The 19,147-nt window shown below is 42.7% G+C and overlaps 1 protein-coding gene across 3 annotated transcripts in view; it reads left to right on the forward strand.

Moving 5' to 3' along the window:
- The first annotated feature begins 8,770 nt into the window (after positions 1-8,770).
- Positions 8,771-19,147, forward strand: part of LIFR (LIF receptor alpha) — a 79,610-nt gene continuing 69,233 nt past the window's right edge. Inside the window, exons 1-2 of one of the 3 annotated variants that reach the window (XM_027520369.1) lie at positions 8,771-9,056; positions 10,899-10,958. The gene's annotated coding sequence lies outside the window, so the exon portion shown is untranslated. The remainder of the gene's footprint in view (positions 9,057-10,898; positions 10,959-19,147) is intronic. The other 2 variants (XM_027520370.1, XM_027520368.1) reach the window with 2 other exon arrangements.

The following is a 19,147-nucleotide window of genomic DNA, read 5'->3' on the forward strand; positions in this document are numbered from 1 at the left end:
TCCACATTCAGTGATTTCACTTGGTAGCCTGACATTGGCCATGGTGGGAGTATTTATGCCATGGAAACTGGCAAGTACTATAAATCAAGGCTCCTTTTCTTTGGAGAATGAGTTGTTAAATACCCAGGAACACCTCACTTGTCTTATGATCATTTGTAAAGCCAAGGAATGGAAAATGGACCCCCAGAACTGAAAGAGTAAGAATGGTGGGGGAGTGGCTCCCTAACCAGAAATCAGGATACTGTTACTGAAAGATGAGAGAACGAATGTTGGGCAGTGTCCTCTACACTGCATATTATGTTATATTGTATTATCACATCGCATCATATCACATTATATAACTCCTTGCACCCAAACTTCTGTGATTCAGGAGTCCCTTGTTTTCACGAAGCTCTAATTAACTTCCTAACATCTTTGCAAACTAGTGAACCAGACTTTAGAGATAGAACTTAAGAGAACTAAGAAGAAAAACAATATGTAGACCTATTGCGTGTTTGTGGCTGGGAGCGAAAAGTCCACAATTATTTTCTGGTTCACTGTCTCTTGAACAGAAACTAGAAAATATCTAAAGTGAATAAAACGTTGACTTTATGCCAACTGAGATGTATGCATATTTTAAATTTTAGCCAATAAAAAAAGGTTTAAAATCAAAGGAATAACAAATTCCCTATATATATTTTAGGCTAGATAGTGTATGTTAATTTTTAGTACTTTTATGAGCTGTAATTAACCTTGGGCCTTTGAGAAATCAAATGTTAAGGCTTTAAGCATTTAGATATGAACCTCAGTCTAGTTATGTAATATACTCTGTGCTCAGGTTTTCAGTTATGTATCACTCTTTTCGACCCTTGGACTGTAGCCCACCATGCTCCTCTGTCCACGGGATTTCCCAGGCAAGAATACTGGAGTGGGTTGCCATAACTTCCTCTAAGGGATCTTCCCGACCCAGGGATAGAACCCACATCTCTTACATCTCCTGCATTGGCAGGTGGGTTCTTTACCACTAGCATCACCTGGAAAGCCCAAACAAAGAAACAGAAAACTGTGATGCTGAGTTGCTCAGTCATGTCCGACTCTTTGCGACCCCATGGACTATAGCCCGCCAGGCTCCTCTAGCAGATCTTCCCAACCCAGGGACCAGACCCAGGTCTCCCGCATTGTGGGTAGATTCTTTACCAGCTGAGCCACCAGGGGAAGCCCAAGAATACTGGAATGGGTAGCCTATCCCTTCTCCAGCAGATCTTCCATACCCAGGAATTGAACTTAGCTCCTGCAATGCAGGTGGATTCTTAACCAGCTGAACTACCAGCAAAGTAATTTCTATTAGTTAATACTTAACTAATAGGAAATTAATTACATTCTGTGTTTTGAAAGAGTCTTACAATGCAAATTTCATGAGGATAAGGGCTTTGTTTCACTCACTGTTGTACCCTTCACATTTGTATGTAGTAAGCGTTCAGTGAGTAAGTGTTGAATATTGAATTTAAAAATCTAAAAATGACAATCAGTTGAGTTGTTCAGTCGTGTCCGAATTTTGCTACCCCATGGACTGCAGCATGCCAGGCTTGCCTGTCCATCACCAACTCCGGGAGCTTGCTCAAACTGATGTCCGTCGAGTCAGTGAAGCCATCCAATCATCTCATTCTCTCTTCATGGATGTCTATTATACTTAAAACTGTATCTGTGAATTACTGATCTTTGTTCTTTAACTGAAATTTCTTATTTTCTAAAGATGGAAACATGTATTGAAAATTCAGGATTCAACACATATAATTATATGGTAATTCTAAGAAACTCCTAACAAACTGCTCTATGTGAAGTAAAAATACCGTTGGCAGGCATAGGTGAAAGCAACACTCTCTCTAAATCCATTGGAAGTATCTGGGGTGCTCCTGGCCACTGGGGTTCTGAGTATAGAGACACTTTCACTTTGAGGAAGTAGTAACCCCACAGAGGTAGATGCTAGCGTGAAAATCTGATCATGAGGTCTATTGCAATGCAGAGGGGAGAAACTTGGGGATGGTGGGATGGGCTGGGCCCTGTAGACACAGTCCTGCATGAGATGGCAGAATGCAAACAATACCCAGAAGAAATAGCAATTCATCTCTCTCACTGAGTAAGAAAATCTGAAACGGGTATATGAGAGAAAGAGGTCTGTGCCAACAGAGGCAAAGGAGAGGAGCAAACTGGACTCAGGAGAGATGGGAGAACACTCAGAGTGTGGCTTCGGACTGAGAAGGGCTTTGCAAAGCACTGGTTCAAAATGACGGCAGCAGCAACAAACTGGAAGCAGTGCAGGGGTGAGCAGCCAGGCTGGCACTGACAGCGGAATGCAGAGCCCAGTAATCAGGTGTGGGTTTTGGAGGCACACTGCAGTGGTTTGAAATAAACTGTTGTCAACATCCATGCAGCCTCGTTTGTAAATGTGAATGACAGCCCTCCTTGAAACTCACTAGGTTGCAGGGAGCATGGAGCAACTCGGTATAACCTGGAACTCTGTAAGCGCTCAATAAATGTTCATTCCTGGTATCTATCAAGTAAGTGTTCTGAACCATACTTTTAGTTAATGTCTTTTAATTTAGAATAATGAAGCTTTTGAATTAGCCTGGAATTCAGACCTTTGTTATTTTCCTTCTTTTGCTATTGAGCTTTGGTTTCGTCATCTGTCAGTGGGACTAATATATATAACACAAAGAAAGTGCCCTGCACTGAGACTATTCATGCTAACAACTAATTAATACTCATCTCCCAACTTGAGGGTCACATGTACACCTGTTTCTCTTTCCTAGAGTTAAGAAAAAAACATCTAGTGAGACTAGATTAATTGATGTAGTCCATGTTAGGCCTATCAAGGTGGGTAGAACAAAATTCTAAATGCACTTGAGTTTGATTTGGATGATATCTTAATTTCGGCAGTTTTAAGGTTTCTGTCAGCTCTTTAAATGTAAGATTCTGTAATGAAACAAAATAGTCAGAAACTTCAGATTTCTTGGACATGTCACAGAAGAGAATCTGAGAGTTGTGGACTTCTCCTTTGAGAGTGTTGTCCTCACGGAAATCATCAACAGCAACGTCCCTATTGGCCGGAGCTTCCATAGTGATGGCCACTTTTGTTTTCCGATGTGAGACCCAGGCGGTGTACCAGGTGAGGTGCCCAAAGGAAACCCCAGGGACACTGCAGTTATTAAAATTAATTATATAACTGACTCATTATTTTTCGGCTACCTGATGTGTTAGAGACCTTGAGTTAGCTCCGCTGGCAAATGTGTAACCATTAAAAATTCTCCACAGTCAGAAACTGGAAACAAAAACTCACTCTTTCGGTTTTAGATTTTTTTGGTCTTGTACAGAACATTGAAGGCTGTGGATTAAGTGCATTAGTTAGAATAATATATCCAAGGATTTAAGGAATTTGGGTCCAATTTCGAACCACTCCACTACCTCTGGCTTGACCTCAGCTCAATTCCTTAATCTTTTGGCTTCTTTCTCCATCTGTGCAAGATGCCTCTGGCAACACACTGAGTGCAGTAACTGTAGGAACAAATTAAATAATGGGCTTAATATCACCACCAGGATTGGAGTAAAGAGCTCTTTTGCTGGATCCATTAGCTCAACTGAGAGTAACAGCACAGGATTCTGGGTCTATGATGGACTATACGGAATAGCATCGCGTCAATGTGAAATGTCCTGCTTTGCCCCTCAATGACTCTAGACAACAGATAAAGAATATTGGGAAAGAAAGAGACAAGCAAGGACAGAGGAGAGAGCTTGGTAAGTCAAAAAGAAGAGCTACAAGTTGAAGGGATGGAGGACCAAAAGATAAGATGCGTGGTGTGATTGGAGACAGAAGCAGAAATGAGAAGACGGAAGAGGCAGGGACAAAAACAAGAAAAGGAGGGCGATGAAGGCAAGGCTTTGAAGTGAAGTTTCAGACAGTAGTTCTGAAATTGGTACCTGGCCGGAGGTAAGGAGATTGCAGCAGAGCAGAGCATGGCAGTGGGGCAGGGTTCATTCCAGGTGAGGCTTTGCTGCTGGTGCTGTCTTCAGTGGCTCCTTCTACATTCCTGGTACCCCAGACCTAGGCTCTGGTTCAGGGTAACCTCAACAACTTAAGACGCTTAACCTCTCAGAAGTATGAGTTTTAATAGGATTCTTGAGATGACAGATCTTGTGCTCAGTCGCTTCAGTGGTGTCCGACTCTTTTTGACCCCACTGACTGGGGCCCACCAGGCTTCTCTGACCATGGGATTCTCCAAGCAATAATACTGGAGTGGGGTGCCATGCCCTCCTCCAGGGGATCATCCCTATGTAGGGATTGAACCTGTGGCTGTTGGGGGTCCTGCACTGCAGGCAGAATCTTTACCACTGAGCCATCTGGGAAGCCTGGGTTTACCAGGGAATTAACTAAATGTTAGTCTGTTGGTGGAAAGGACCCTCAAATCAATTTCTAAGCTTTACTCACTGAGGATAACAGCATTTATAACCACCCAACTACCACAGGTAGTCCCAAAGAGACTCATCTACTTGCTTTGATTGATTTAAAAGTGATGTTAGATGTGGTTATAAGGATACAGTTTGTAGCTAATATTCATTGCTTACTTTGTGTCAGTAGTATACTCCATGCAGTCTTCCAAAAGGGATCTGAGGTGATTTACCATAATAGACATTATAAGAGAGCAGGAAAAATTATACACATACACCTTGTCTGAGGAAAACTGCAGTGTGTTCAACACAGTGTAATAAGAGGCTTTATAGAAATTCATTCATCTTCTCTGCCACCTTCTGATAGGTATTTTAAATAAGCCCTTTTCATAAAGAAACTGGGGAAACCAACATTTGATATTATGTCCTTGGTTTGCTTCACGGGGCAGTATTAAAAAACAAGAAAATAACCCTGTATGAGTCTCTCCACTTATGACAACAGCAATTTCAAAGGTTTCTACCAGGAAAAAAAAAAAAAAAATATATATATATATATCGGCTCTGCCTGCCATCAAAGGATGGCTGAAACCATTGAAGTGGATTGAAGTGTCCTGTTAACTTAAGACTCTGGAATATCCATCATATAAGGACCCTTATGACAAATTTCTCTCCCAGCATGAGCCAGGAAAGACTTTCTCCAAAATAAACTCTACTTTGCCATTCCTTGCACTTAACAGTAAGAGTTACAAAAATCTTCATTTCCTTACTTCATTTGGCTGTGAGGAAGCCTGGAGCTAAATTTTGTGCTCAAATGCTATTGTTTGTCTTAGCCAGAAGTTTTTTTTTTTTTCTTTAAAAAAAAAAAATTTTTGTTTTTCATTGTAAACCACCTGAAGTCTCCTTGGAAGAAGACTTTGGTAAAAATAAGCAAAGACAACATACAGTCTTGTTGGGGCCATACTGAGGATATAAACTAAAATAGTTTACATAACACCCCCAAAATCTATTTGAAAGAGAATATTTTAAACAGAATCCCAGGAAGATAATATCTTTCATGGTGTTTATTGCATTTTTCATGCCCCTCACACCACATTTCAAACTACTTTGGTTACTCAGAACATAACATGGAGAGAAAATTAGCTGACTATTCTAATGTATCTTCTTGTCATATATCTAATTAAAGTTTTGTACCTTGTCCAAAACTACTTTCTAAAATAAACCAATTTAAGTCTACATTTATCAGTCAGGCTTAAAATGAAGAATGGCTTCACTCATTTCAACTATTCTCTGGCTAATAACTATGCTTAATTTGTAGTTTTATTTGGTTCCAAAATTTCTTCCAGAAAGAAAGCCATATCTTGTCCCACTGATTGATAACAGCACACGTGTTAGATCACACATCCCAAGGAGCCTGCATGTGAGCCAAGATATGAGTAATTTAATAACAAAACCCCATCATCTCACATTTGCTGCTTTTGTGAGTGATGGATCCCTTCAAAGAACAATGCCTTTCATTTCCAAAATTTTCATTACAGGTGTGGTGATGATTTTTATTTCACTTAAAGATTATTTTTATGTTTAAACATTTCAAATGAAATCTTATTTATGAAAAAAAAAAGAAAGAAATGAACAAAATAGAAAAGCCGGGAGAATAGCTAGAAAGAACATAAATCTTGGGCATAAAATAATTAACAAGGAAATTAATTATAGCTACCCAAGAAGTACTTTATGTTCAACATTTTGCTGCTTTATGCCCTTTCAATTTTAGCTTATTATATACCTTGCCTTCTTGCTTCTAATTATGTAGTCATTTCCATCTCCTTCTTTATTTGTTCAACACAAACATTAAATAGGAACTACTGTCAGACTCTTCATATTATACAACATAAGCATCAAAAAAACAAATTTTATGTTTTGATATCTATTTTGCAATATCTGTTTTTTTGTTTACAAACTTTATTATTATATAAAATAGTATTTACAGAACAGACTTGTCATGACAAGGGAAATAACAGTGTCAATCCGTGGCACTTTAAATTAAGTTAAATTCCTTTAAGAATCCAAAGAGGTTAATCCACCTTTTATACAATCATTAAGGAAAATTTCCTACCATCAACTCAGCAGGACCAGATCAAGTGCTGCAAAAACTGAGTTTCTGGTCGTAATCAGAAAATTGCTAAGATATTTTTAAAGCCCCTGCTTTCCTATGGAAATATAAAATCTACTTTTTCTCATGAAAAGTGTGTGTAACATGGCTCTTCAAACCAGACCTCAGTATGGTGTGGGTCCTTGGGTGCTCCTTGAAAACTGTGGCAAGTTCCTGAGCTCCCCAACTTGTGATAGGGGAGTGTGCACTGGAGGCAAGTTTCTGAATCTAATTAAATCTTTAAGGCATTGTTCCAGCCCCACATCCAAGTCCCTGGCAGGAGACAAGGCAATACATTCACATGGCCGTGTTTTTGTACAATTGGCAAAAGTAAGATATTTTAACCACCATCAGCTGAGACTTGAGATCTCTTTTCCTTTCAGTTTTCCCTTTGTCACTTTCCCTTGGGTTGGGTGGTGCTGGAGCAGCTTGGGTGTGCTGTATTGTTTTGTTTTTCCTTTTCCTTTGGGAGGACCACCCAAATTGCATAAATTTCTCATAAAATCTGCATCAACACACCCCTATGTGTGATACAGTACCTGTTTTACAGGTATGTTGTGCAGGTTCAAAGAGCTGACGGATGGCGCCAGGCACAGAGTGTATCCAATAGTTGCTAGGCATTATTATTCCCCCAAGAGTTTCAAAGTCTAAGTAATAGAAGTAAGCATTCTACGTAATATGCTTAAAAACTATGATTTTTTCCCACAAAAGGAATTTCTCCAACTCATGTAGGGGCTACATCACAATTTTCTTAGACTCTAGGCACTTGAGCCTCTTTGTTGAACCCCTTCATCCATTAAACTCTTTTTAAATGAGATAAATGTCCCAAACCACCAAGGACTCAAGAACCAGGGTAACACAAAAAGCAGCATCTTCAACAGGGGTTCAGGTACACATACTGGAAGCCTGTTTTGCAAACAAGGTCTCAGAGATAATAGGAAGCATTAGTTTTGGCGTTTAAAATACCTATGAATGAAGCTGGCCGTTAGAACACAAGTGGGGTCCATGTCTTACCGTGAAACACACACTTTCATTTAGGGAGACTACATTTCCGTGTACCTGATGGTGTTTTTGTGCCCATTCTAGTTACATTATCAACAGGGAAATATTGCCTCAGAAAATAAGGTTCATTTTGCCAATTTAGAAATTGCTTTGGAATTTCATCCCAAAGGTCTCTTATAAAAACACGTCGGCCTTTGTGCTGGTGCATCAAATAAATCACAAATGAAACAAACAAGCTGGCTTCCTATGAAGGTGTGTCTGCAGAGCCCTGGGACTCTGCGTGCCAGGGGCTCCATCTGGCACATTTCTGAACTTTGCAAATTAATTGTGCTGAAGAGAACATCATCAAACGTGTCCGGCATAGAGGGTAAACATCTTCAAACCATGATTCTGCGCCATCAAACGCTCTCCAGCTAATTACATTTGGTGCTCTACTCTGGACGAAAACCGAGGCCAAGTGAAACTGCGGAAATGGGAACAATGCAAGGAGGAAAAATCTCACCCCATTAAGAGATCCGTTTTTTCTCCGCACAAATAAGCCCACCACGTCTTGGAGGCAAGACTAGATGACTCCGAATGCCCCCGCAGGCCCTCTCCGGCTGAGCGAGCCCTGCGTGGGCAGGAGGAAAGTGCCCGGAGTGGCAGCGCCCCAGCCCAGGGAGCATTATAAGTTATTCATACAATCTAAGCAATCGCTCCCCGTGTCGTTCCCGCCCGCCCCCAACCATTCGCGCCCCAGCATAGAGGCTAGTTTTCGAGTGTATTTACAGAAGAAGCTAAAACACGGCCGCAGGTCGTCCTCTCCTCCACGCAATGTTTGCAATGCGCTTTGACAGCGTCTCGGGAGCCTCTCTCCTTGCAGGGCCGCCGCGCGCTAGGCCGGCCTTCCCGACCATTTGCACAGGCCAGGCCGCTCCTCTCCCCGACTCTTCCGTGACCTTCCGAGATGGGCCTCGCGACGGGACTCTCCGCGGAAGCACCATCCTCGGCGCTGGAGCCCCGCGCGCGGCCGCTCTCCTCCGGCTCCAGGGGGCGGCCCCGCGAAAAGCGCCGGACGCGCGCGGCCCCGCCGAGGGGCGACGGCGGGGGCGCGCGGGCGGCTTCCGGCGGGGGTGCGCGGGGCGGGGCCGGGGGCGGGGCCGGGACCCGGGTAGCGGCGCCCCCCGCCGAGCGGCGTGCAGGCACCGCCCCCGCGCGCCGCAGTCGGGGCTGGAGCGTCTCGCCAGTAGTGGTGGCCGTTACTGTTGCCTCCGCGCGTCTGTGGCGGCGGCGGCTTCTCCCGGAGCTCGCGGAGGGCAGCGGGCCGCCCCTCGTCCGCGGCCGCCTGCAGCAGCCCTGCTCTGGGACTGGGGGAGGCGAGACGGCGGAGGCGGCGGGTGGTGCCCGGCCCCCCTCCTCTACGCCTCCAGCCCACGGGCGACTGCGAACTCCGGGCAGCCCCCGGGCGGCGGCCGAGGATGGCTAGATAGCGGCGCGCAAGCGGCCCGTGAGTACTGGGAGCGGGTGGGCGCGGCGCGAGGCGTGGGGAGTGGGAGCCGCGGACCCCGGAGCCGGGTCCCCTGGGCGCATCGTCGCCGGCGCCGGGCGGCCGGCGCGGGGCTGGGGGCAGCGCTCCGGCCGGCTTTGGCCCCGGGGTCCGGGAGCGCCTGAGAGGAGTGACCCGGGCGGGGGATGGGGCGCACCAGGTCTCGCCGCTCTCCGCGCCCTTGGGCCACCCGGGCTCCCGGAGGACGCCGACTCCCCGGCCGCGAACTTCTGCCGCACGTAGGGCAGTAAGTTCTGAGGCCACAGGCTACCTGGGGGATGGGAAGGAGCTTTAATTTTTATTTTTCTTCAGTGATGTAATCAGCCAAGTGACCCCCGTGCCTCATGTCTTCATTAAAGCTAGTTCGCTGTCCCTTCTGTATTCATGCTGTATTTGATTTACCTTTATTTTATGTGCTTGTATCCGAAGGTGCTATACTGATTGAATCCAGAGTTTAAGGAGTTGACCATCAAACTTAGGCTTCATAATAGATTCCAGTTTTAAATGCATCGTTTCAAAAGACAGAGCTGGAATCATAAGTTCTGACCGACAGAAAATTCTGCACTTCACATGTTTTGAATTTACACCTTGAATAATGTGATTCTGGTCTCCACCTTCTGCATCCCCACCTTTGGCTACCAAAAATATATGAGGTGTTTTATTTGCGGTTGGGTGCCTCTGAGCTCCTTTTTGTATGGTGTGTTATTGCACTCAAATATTGATATAGCATATATGCTGCTACTGAATAGCATTTGTATGGAAATGAATTTCTCTGCATTTTTTAATGTGTTCATTTAAGATACGTTTTTTGACAGAAACGTTTCAGTTTAGAGTTTGCCTTCTGATTTGTTTGTTTTCAGTGTCAGATTTGTGTTTAATTTAAAAAAATTTGCTTGGAGTAAAATGAAGTGACTTAGTAGTATCATTTAGTCAGGGGTCCAAAAATGATTCCTAAATTAAATTTGAAGCAAATTCCCCTTCCTAGAAAAGTGAAAGCATTTGTTTAGTGCAAATGATGCTTGTCCCTTCCCTTAAATGCTGATTTTGCCACAGATCTGAAATCACATTTCACTAATATCAGAGGGTTCCTTGTCTTAGCCTGGCAGGGGAAAGGAAACCTAAGTATAGAGTATGTTTTTAAAAACACTGTCTTCTTACTTGTTTCATAGGTTGACTTTCTGTTTTATAGCCAAGGGGAAACTGTTGATTTGGAGACTTCATTAGGTAGTTACAAGCTCGATTTAAATTTCCCTTCCAAGAATTGAATTGAGGTTTATTTGCTTTGTAATAGGTGAGATCACAAGCTCGCCTCTCTAATTGCTGGTGACTTGGATTCTTTTCTGGGAAATAAGGATCAGGAACTTTGATGTCAAAGAGAACAAACTTATGTGATTTTTGAAACCTTCCGCTTATTGATGGTCATTGTTCAATAATATGTTGGCAATGATATAAATTATTATAACATTAAAATTTATCAGCATTATTTGTGGGACCAGCTGCCTATGCACCCTCTAGAAGATTCAGCATGTATAAAAAGCTATGGAGTGAAAAGTGTATCTCCTCTCCCCACCCCCCACCCCCCACTGCACCCTGTTCTCCCCAGGACCCTGTGTATATCTTTCCAGATAAAGCGTATGCTAGTATAAACATTTTGTATGTGTTCTTTTTATTTGTCTTTCCACAATTGAGGACACATTGTATATTCTGTTCTGCACCAGCTCCCCGCCCTCCCCTTCCCTCCCGGCACAGTACTAAATCTTGGCAGTCTCTACATCAGTACCTAAGAGCTGTCTCATTCTCCAGCAGCTGCAGAGTACTCCATTAACGATGAGCCATCATTTATTTAACCTCTTCTTTATTGAGGTATGTGTAGTATTTCTACTATTTTGCTATAGAACTGTTGTAAAACATTAGTTTCTGAGGTTTTTAAGTGAATTTCAATTATTCCCAAAGGCAGTGGTAACTTATTTCTTTGCATCATGTTCCAGGAAATGAATGCCCCTTCTCTCCAGTGTACACTCTTTCCTTTTATATAATTTCAAAGTGATCCATAAGGGTCTCTGGTGTCTTTGTGGTGAAGCATGAGACACCAGGGCCAGTTACTAAGGTGGTATTCCTTGATTAACACCTTAGCTCTTTGTCTCAACAAAAGAAATAGAAGAACAGATATAAAATTTTAAGAATAATCTGTAAGAAAAATTCTTAGGAGTTTAAATATTTTGAACATAGAGAAGAGACTCATACCTTTGCTTAGGTTGGAGATAAAGGCAGGTTGTGTTTCGTAAAACTTGTTTGCCATTAGGCACCGACACCCCTGCCTTCTGCAAATGATCACTGGTATCTCTGTTGCTATAATATGTTTATAGATTGTACACTTTGGGAGAAGGTTACTCATTACTCCTAAGGAGGAGTATGCTTTTAGAAAATATTTGGGCCTTTTAAATTAAAAATTGAGGTCTTTTAGAGTGCTTTTAAAACAATAAATTGTAGAAGTAAGACTAATGCTAGCTAGCAGTTGAGCCAAATACATTATAAAATTTGAGTATTATTCAGTGTTGAGCTTTATATTTCCATTATGCTTATTTTTGAAAGTGTTTTTAGAGCTAATGTAAGAAACTATAATAATCCTTTTTTTAAATGACCAAGGAAACCTTTTCATGTTTAAGGTGTTTTGTTTTTCCTTTGTTATTTAGTACCTGTCATTGTACAAAACTGCTAATATTGGCTGTATTTGCTCTTCTTAAATAAGTATTTACTGAGCATGTGTTACATCCCAGGCAACTTTCTAGAGACTAAGAATGTAGCAATGCACAGGACAGAGACCCCATTCTAATGAGTTCACCTCTTAGTGAGGGAGATGGATAAAAACCAGAGAAGCAATAAAGACAATAAGGTCAGAGTGAGACATGCTGGAGAAGTGATAAAATAGGGTTGCTGGGATAAAGAGAGGCAGGGTGGGGCTGCTGTTTTAGACTGAGCAGCTCTGGAAGCCTCTCTGAGGTGAAGAAATTTAAACTGAGGGTTGAGTATGTTCTTGGAGATCTGGAGGAGTGGTGGCTCAGGCAGAGGGCATGACATACGCAGAGGGCATGGCTTGTGCAAAGGCCAGGCGGTAGGACCGAGCCTCGCACACCAGAGGAACAGACGGCCGCCAGTGTGGCTGGAGTTTCTGATCAAAAAGTGGCTGGAGAGAGCAGGTGCTGGGATAGGTGTCCTGGGCATTTGCAAATGGCAAGGAAGGTTCAATGACGTGGGAGGGAGACCTTGGATGGTGGGGTTCCTCCACCTGCTGGAAGCTCCAGGAGGGCAGTTGTGGATCTGCTGCTGCTTCATTGCTTAGCCTGGGTCATAATGTGCTGTGAATATTTAGAGAATTAACTAATAATCAGTTTAAAAAATAATCTTGTCTGGTTTTTCTCAAAATACTTAGATTTGGGAGTCTTTGAGCTGAGTTTTCTCTATCTTGGCTGTGGCCCTTGACATTACCAGATCCATCCCACTGTTAAAGCATCTTCTCAGATTGTTGCTTTAAGTGAGTTGCGTTTTGTTTCTGTTCCCTGAAATTAAATTATGAAGCCTTAAAAATGTGCCTAATTTTCCAGGACATTATAGTGATTTCTGAGTACTTGAAACAGAAGTTCCATCTTTGATTTCAGTGTATTAGCCCTTTGCTTAAGTGTAAAAATTTCAGAGAGGCCTTTTTTAGTATAGTGAATGTTTGAATTCTTTGGGGGCAGATTACAGACTAATGAGCCCATAAAATATATGTGCTTTATGCAGGTACTTTTATTCTCACAGGAAGAATGTGTGCCTGTTCTATTTTAGGGAGTATCAGGAACTGTGGTATTTCCTCTTCCCAACTTCTAATCTGTTTGTCATTCTAAATATATGTTCCTTTAGATTAATTGAAATCTTGGGAATTGAGTGTTGTGCCAAGCAATTGTTGTAGGCGCCTAATTAGAATCTGTTGTCTTTTTCTTAACTGTGACTTTTGAGGTCCTGTCCAACATCAGGAGCTGGGATCTTGCAGAATGAGGGGATTTGATATTTTTATTTCCTGTTCTATTTGGTTGATACCTGAACCCAATAAGCTGCTCCCATGTAAGATAATTGTATCTTCCAGCATTCTCTCATAAGCTCTGGGCACATGCTATGTGAAGGATGGATTCTGTGACTCTGAAATCTTAAATCAAGTTCCTTTTGTCTTTTGTCAGTCTCCTTGCAGCAAAAACCCTTCAGGCAAACTAACAGACGCCCGTAAGCATCTGTTTTATAGGTCACTGGAACACGTACAGGCCTAGGTGCTCGAGTCAAAGTGCAGTCACCTTTACATTTCCTTTGTGGACTTTAGAGATGCAGGACTTGAGGTTGACTTTACATTGTCCACAACTGACAACACATACATTCTTACCGTCCTGGCTGCTCCTGTTTGCTTCTGCGGGCAGACGTTGTGTATATCAGTTACTGTTTTATGCTTTTATGTTGGAAGTTGAAGAAAACCTTTTTAGTAGGTGAGTTTTTCACGTACTTTTGCAGAAATGTGAGAAAACCTTGCCTCTACACATTCTTCTGGTTTGTAGGGCAGGTACAGAGGAAGACTTGAAATCACATACCCAAAGCTGAGAATCTGCACCTATATTATTAAGTGGTAGTATCCTGAAAGACTACAGAAAGGTGCTAATGCTTATAGAAAGTGTGTGGTTCTTCTCTAAGGGTGACTTGGGATACTGAGGCCCCTTGCCTTCCTCTCACAGCTCGCAGAAACAGGCTTTTCCAAGGAGACCCTGGATTGGAGGACAGTTGAAATGGTGGTGGTGGGAGCATGTGGTAGAAAATATCAAGTGGTGGCAGAAGGCATGCCCCCATTTCTCCCGTTAGAAATGCTGGAGGGGCCGTGAGTTGCAGACATTCTGTAGACAGAATGTGCCTGTGACTTGGGGGTGAGAGTAAGCTGGAGCGAGGTGAGACTCCACCACCACAACCCCAGTGCTGCAGCTGCCAGCACGCCACCTTAAAGCTGGGTGCCAGCCTTCCCAGCCACAGGCCTGGAGACCAGCCGCCACACCACTGTCTCCTGTTTCACGTTTCACGGTGTAGTATTTATAGTGCAGTGCAAAAGCGAAGGACACAAGAACGTTTTAGGATCCTTTTCAGAGAAACAGTTAAATTGGGAGCATAAATCTTCATCTGAGTGAAACCTGATCCTGTATTATCCCTTGAAGTTACCTGGATCACCAGAGTTTTACTCTAGATGTAAAATTTGGGAGGAAGGGACTGAGAGCCTGGTTCGGATTTCTAAGGAAGGACTATATGTAGTCCTATATATAGCTTAAAATGCAGAGTACTGACAGCAGTAGGAGCTTAAGCATTCAAACAAAACCAAAGAAGGTACAGAATTTAAGAGCCAGCAAGGGCCTTGGATCTTCTGGTCAACTGTAAGTTTACTACTAAAGAAACCAAGCCGCAGAGGTGTTTTCATTTGCCTAAGAATCCAGTAGTTCCAGACTGGCATTGTAACTATGATTTGCTAATTCCTAACTGCAGGCAGGGCTCTGTGCTCCACTCTGGAACAGCAGGGGATCCGTGGGGTTCACAGCTGTGTCTCCATAGAACAGTACCCAGCCCACAGTAGACATTCAGATATTTATTGACTAAGTGAATATGTAGGAATTTTGAGAACTTAAGATTGCACCTTAACTATAAGATAGTACTTATAAAATTTGAGAGAATATGCAGTAATTGTGAGTTTCTTTTCTTGTAAACATTAGAGCATGTTACTATTAGAGCCCAACAGTGAAGCCTGATATTAACCAGGTGGGCAGACAAAGATGTGGAGTCCTACTAGCTTGGCACTTTTCAGAGCCCAGTGTCACTAGATTTTTTTTACCATTCATTCTGTTCATTCTGCTGGGATCTGCTGTCAAAGTTTTGTATTTTGTATTTGAAAACATGTATACTGTAAAATCCAACATTTATTTTCCACATTGTTTGCTATTTTTCTCGATATGTTTTATCAATAGTTTCACTGTTTTTAAAACTTAGAGCCGTATAGAGATTTGACTGTTCAAAAACAAATCTTGCTAACTATTAGGTTTGGGGGATTGTCACTTTCGAATGCTGCTGGTGGGTATTTTCAATTGTTACAACTTTCCAGGAGGGTAATTTTGCATTACTCATCGAAAGCCTCAAAAATGTGCCATGTCCCTTAGTCAGGCATTTCCACCACTAGGAATTTAAACTAAGGGGAAAAAAATAAAGCCTGTGTATGGAGACCAATCTATAGCAGTGGTTCTCGCCTACATAGGCACGTGGGCCCAGTGTTCCTGTCCGCCGCTTTCTCCTGGCACAGTGATTCTTCCCTTGATGGGAAGCCCACGTCGTGGGGTATCTCGAAATTGGGCAGGGGAGTTCTCTCCCAAATTAGGAAAAAACCTCATCTCCAAATTCTGGTGACCTCCATGAAAAGTACACCAAAAAACCCAACCTCTAATTTGCAAAAATGATTTTTGCAGCTTTGTTTATGTTAGTTATAAACTAGAAGCAACTTAAACGCTCAATAATAGGGATATTGATTACATAAATTGTGACATACACCTATAATGGAAAACCCTTTCTTCATTGACACTGAGGTAGGGAAGTATTTATTGATGTAGAAAGATATTCTGAGTTTGTAAACTGAAAAAGCAAACTTGCAAAACAGTATGTGAAACTTGATCTAGGAGTGGTTTTTTTGGTCTTGGAGAAAGAGGCAGAGAGAGAGCTCAAGCAAGCGAATCAGAGCCTCAGTTTTCTACCTGTTATGTAGGAAAATGCCGGGGAGACTATACACCAAATGCTTTGTGTTTTGTGTTGAAAGTACAGGTGACTACTATTTTTAGAGTCTAGCGGGCTACAGTCCATAGAGGTCGCCAAAGAGTCAGACAAGACTTAACGACTAAACAACAACCATTTTTGGTTTCCTGGATATCCAACATTTAAAGCATATTTCGTAGTGAAGGGAATGAGAACAGATTCCCTTTTTGATCTACTGGTTGTATGAACTTGAGCACTTTCTGTGTCTGATTTCTTACCTGTAAAAGGGAATAATAATATCCAGCTCATGGTGCCCACAGCTAGTATGTGTTAGGTAAATGCTACCTTGGCTTCACAATTCTGTTATGGTTAAGGCCAGTATTCCTATTAAGACAGATTTCTAAGCAGAATAACTTATATCAACTCTTGTAAGAAGCATTTTAAGGCATTCTGATGAAATATTTCATTGCTTCCGGTCACTGGGAAATACTTTGTTGAGTTATTATTTACTTTAAAACTGCAGTGCTTTCCATTGCCAAGAGATTTTATTTTGAGTCAAAAGCTTTTTTTTCCCCTTTTGTTACTGACTTTAACAATCCTGTATGATAAGTTCTTGAATGTCAGGGTCCAATCTGTTTTACTCATAGAGTTTTTAAAATGAAATGTGATTCATTCATTCAGCAACTGTTGAGGGCTTTTTCCCCCCAGTCAGTGGGTAGGCATCAAATAGGCAGCAGTGCCCAGGGCAGACACGCCCTCACTACTTGGATGCCATGGAAAGTGACCAGGGCAGTCCAAGGCCAGGAGGCATACCTACTCAGTAAACCTGTGTTACCACGGCTGACAGTCAAGTGGGCCTCATTTCCTCTCCTGCAATTTTGAAAGAAACTGTGTTGTGATGTTACTTTTCAGTGAACACAGCCATGGCCTCCTGCTTGATCCACCAGGTACATGAGGTGCTGACTGGGTTATTTCACCTTGACAGTCTCTGATGATTTAGTGATGACTTGTGTTACACATCTGTTAGAATATCCTGGGCTAACAGTCTTAAAATTGCTACTGTGTATCTTCTGTGAAGGACATGCCTTTTTGAGATTATTTTATGTAAAATTACTGAAATAGGTTCCTACTCATGAATTTAGGATGGATGGATATTCATGGATATACCATTTGAAAAATTCTAGCACATGGTCTCACTGAGGATGAGGCAATAAAACCGGCGGTTTAAAGTGAGGTTACCATTTGACAGTTATATCAAAATACATTAATTTTGTAATTTGTTTTTTGAGTCGAGACAGTTCTTTTAAAGTTGGTAGCAGCTGTAAATATTTTGATATAAAATAAACCCTCAGTGTTCATGAAAAATGTCTCAGGACCTTTATGACAAAATACTGACCTTGCATTTTATTTTTCTCATATAGCCTAGTAAGATAAGATGGTATCATAAATCACTTTTTTCTTATTCCTGTGGAGAATGCATGTAGAAGTCATGTCACAGATTGGCGCCACTCGCAAAGCTGACATTTTATTCCTTCTTTATCTCACAGTTTTTTTCCATCTATGCCTCTGCTTTCCATGGCCCACTCTGCTCTCCTGGCCTCTGCTGGAACCAGCGATTGGCTTTCTTGTTTTTATTCGGGTGGGGGGTTCCCTTGTCACAAATACTCTTTACCTGTCTTGAGATATACTGAATATGTAATAGTAAATGGAGAGCAACAAAGCTGTGTTGACCTGTAGACATTAGACTGTTGGCTCTGTTGGCTGGGTGTAGAGTTTAGCCAACTCACTGCTTTCTCAAATGCCAGCTTCAATAAATTACAACTGTGTTTTGGAACTTTTCAGTTCACAAATCGTCAAAGTTTTGATTGCTGTACTCACTCATTCCATGGGCTGCATTGCTGGGATCAAACTCTAATGCTTACAGCGACAGAAGAGGTCACAGATGTTGCTGAGTGGGTGTGATCTGCCTTTTGTCTTTATGCTTTTGATAAAAGCCATAAGAAATATTTGATATTTTTACTTTCTTCTTAATTCTGCTGCATGGCAGACAACACTGGATGCTTGGCAACTGAAATTTGTCTCAGTTTGGGGAATCCATAAGGAAAGACACTGAGGAGGGTTGGATCAGGAGTAGTGTGAGCTGAGTTTTGAAGGACAAGTTGGTGTTTGTTAAGTGGATAAGGAAGAGTGGAGTGGGAAAGACATTCTGGGTAGAGGGTAAGGTGTTCAATGACACAGAGGACAGCAGAGCCTGGTGCTTTTGTTGGAGCTTGAATAAAAGGCCATTGCGGGCAAAGGCCTGAAGTTAGCTTGGAACAGCAGAGAGCCTCCTGCCATGATGACAGCTGGCACCTTCTCCATAGGCCAGGGAGAGCCAGGGGAGATTTCAGGGATGTGAGACCAGTGGTTCAGAGGGTGACTCCAGGTTGTGTCAGGGAGGCCTGGGAATCCATCAACCTGGAATCCAGGAATCCAGCAACCTGGCAGGAATGTAGACCAAAGGGAAGATGCCCCAACAGGGCCCCAGCCAGGCCTGGCCCTAGAAATTTGTCTTTATTTTCCTAATAATGTTGAGGCAGTGTTTCCTAATAATGAAAAGTGCAGCAGTAATGACTCTGTTCTCCCCAGGCTCAATCCATCACACCCTTCTCTTAAACTTCTATTCAGTGACTAAGTCGTGTCTGACTCTTGGCGACCCCAGGGAGTGCAGCACGCCAGGTTTCCCTGTCCTTCACTCTCTCCCAGAGTTTGCTCGTCAGTGAAGGCGCTCAGTGTGTTTAATCTGCTGATGCCTTACCCTTACAAGTTTAAAAGCTCAAGTGATCCTCAGTGTGGGTGGTTAGAAAACGGAGTAGGTGAAGTGGAAGTGAGGAGGTCTCTACTTAAGCTAAAGGTGTTGGTGAAAAGGCAAAAACTTTCAGTTATAGGATGAAGTCTGGGAATTGATAGTTAATACTACTGTACAGTATCAGATCAGATCAGATCAGTCGCTCAGTCATGTCCGACTCTTTGCCACCCCATGAATCGCAGCACGCCAGGCCTCCCTGTCCATCACCAACTCCTGGAGTTCACCCAGACTCACGTCCATTGAGTCAGTGATGCCATCCAGCCATCTCATCCTCTGTTGTCCCCTTCTCCTCCTGCCGCCAATCCCTCCCAGCATCAGAGTCTTTTCCAATGAGTCAACTCTTCGCATAAAGTGGCCAAAGTACTGGAGTTTCAGCTTTAGCATCATTCCTTCCAAAGAAATCCCAGGGCTG

Source organism: Bos indicus x Bos taurus, chromosome 20 (genome assembly GCF_003369695.1).
Source record: "Bos indicus x Bos taurus breed Angus x Brahman F1 hybrid chromosome 20, Bos_hybrid_MaternalHap_v2.0, whole genome shotgun sequence".
Lineage (NCBI taxonomy): Eukaryota > Metazoa > Chordata > Mammalia > Artiodactyla > Bovidae > Bos > Bos indicus x Bos taurus.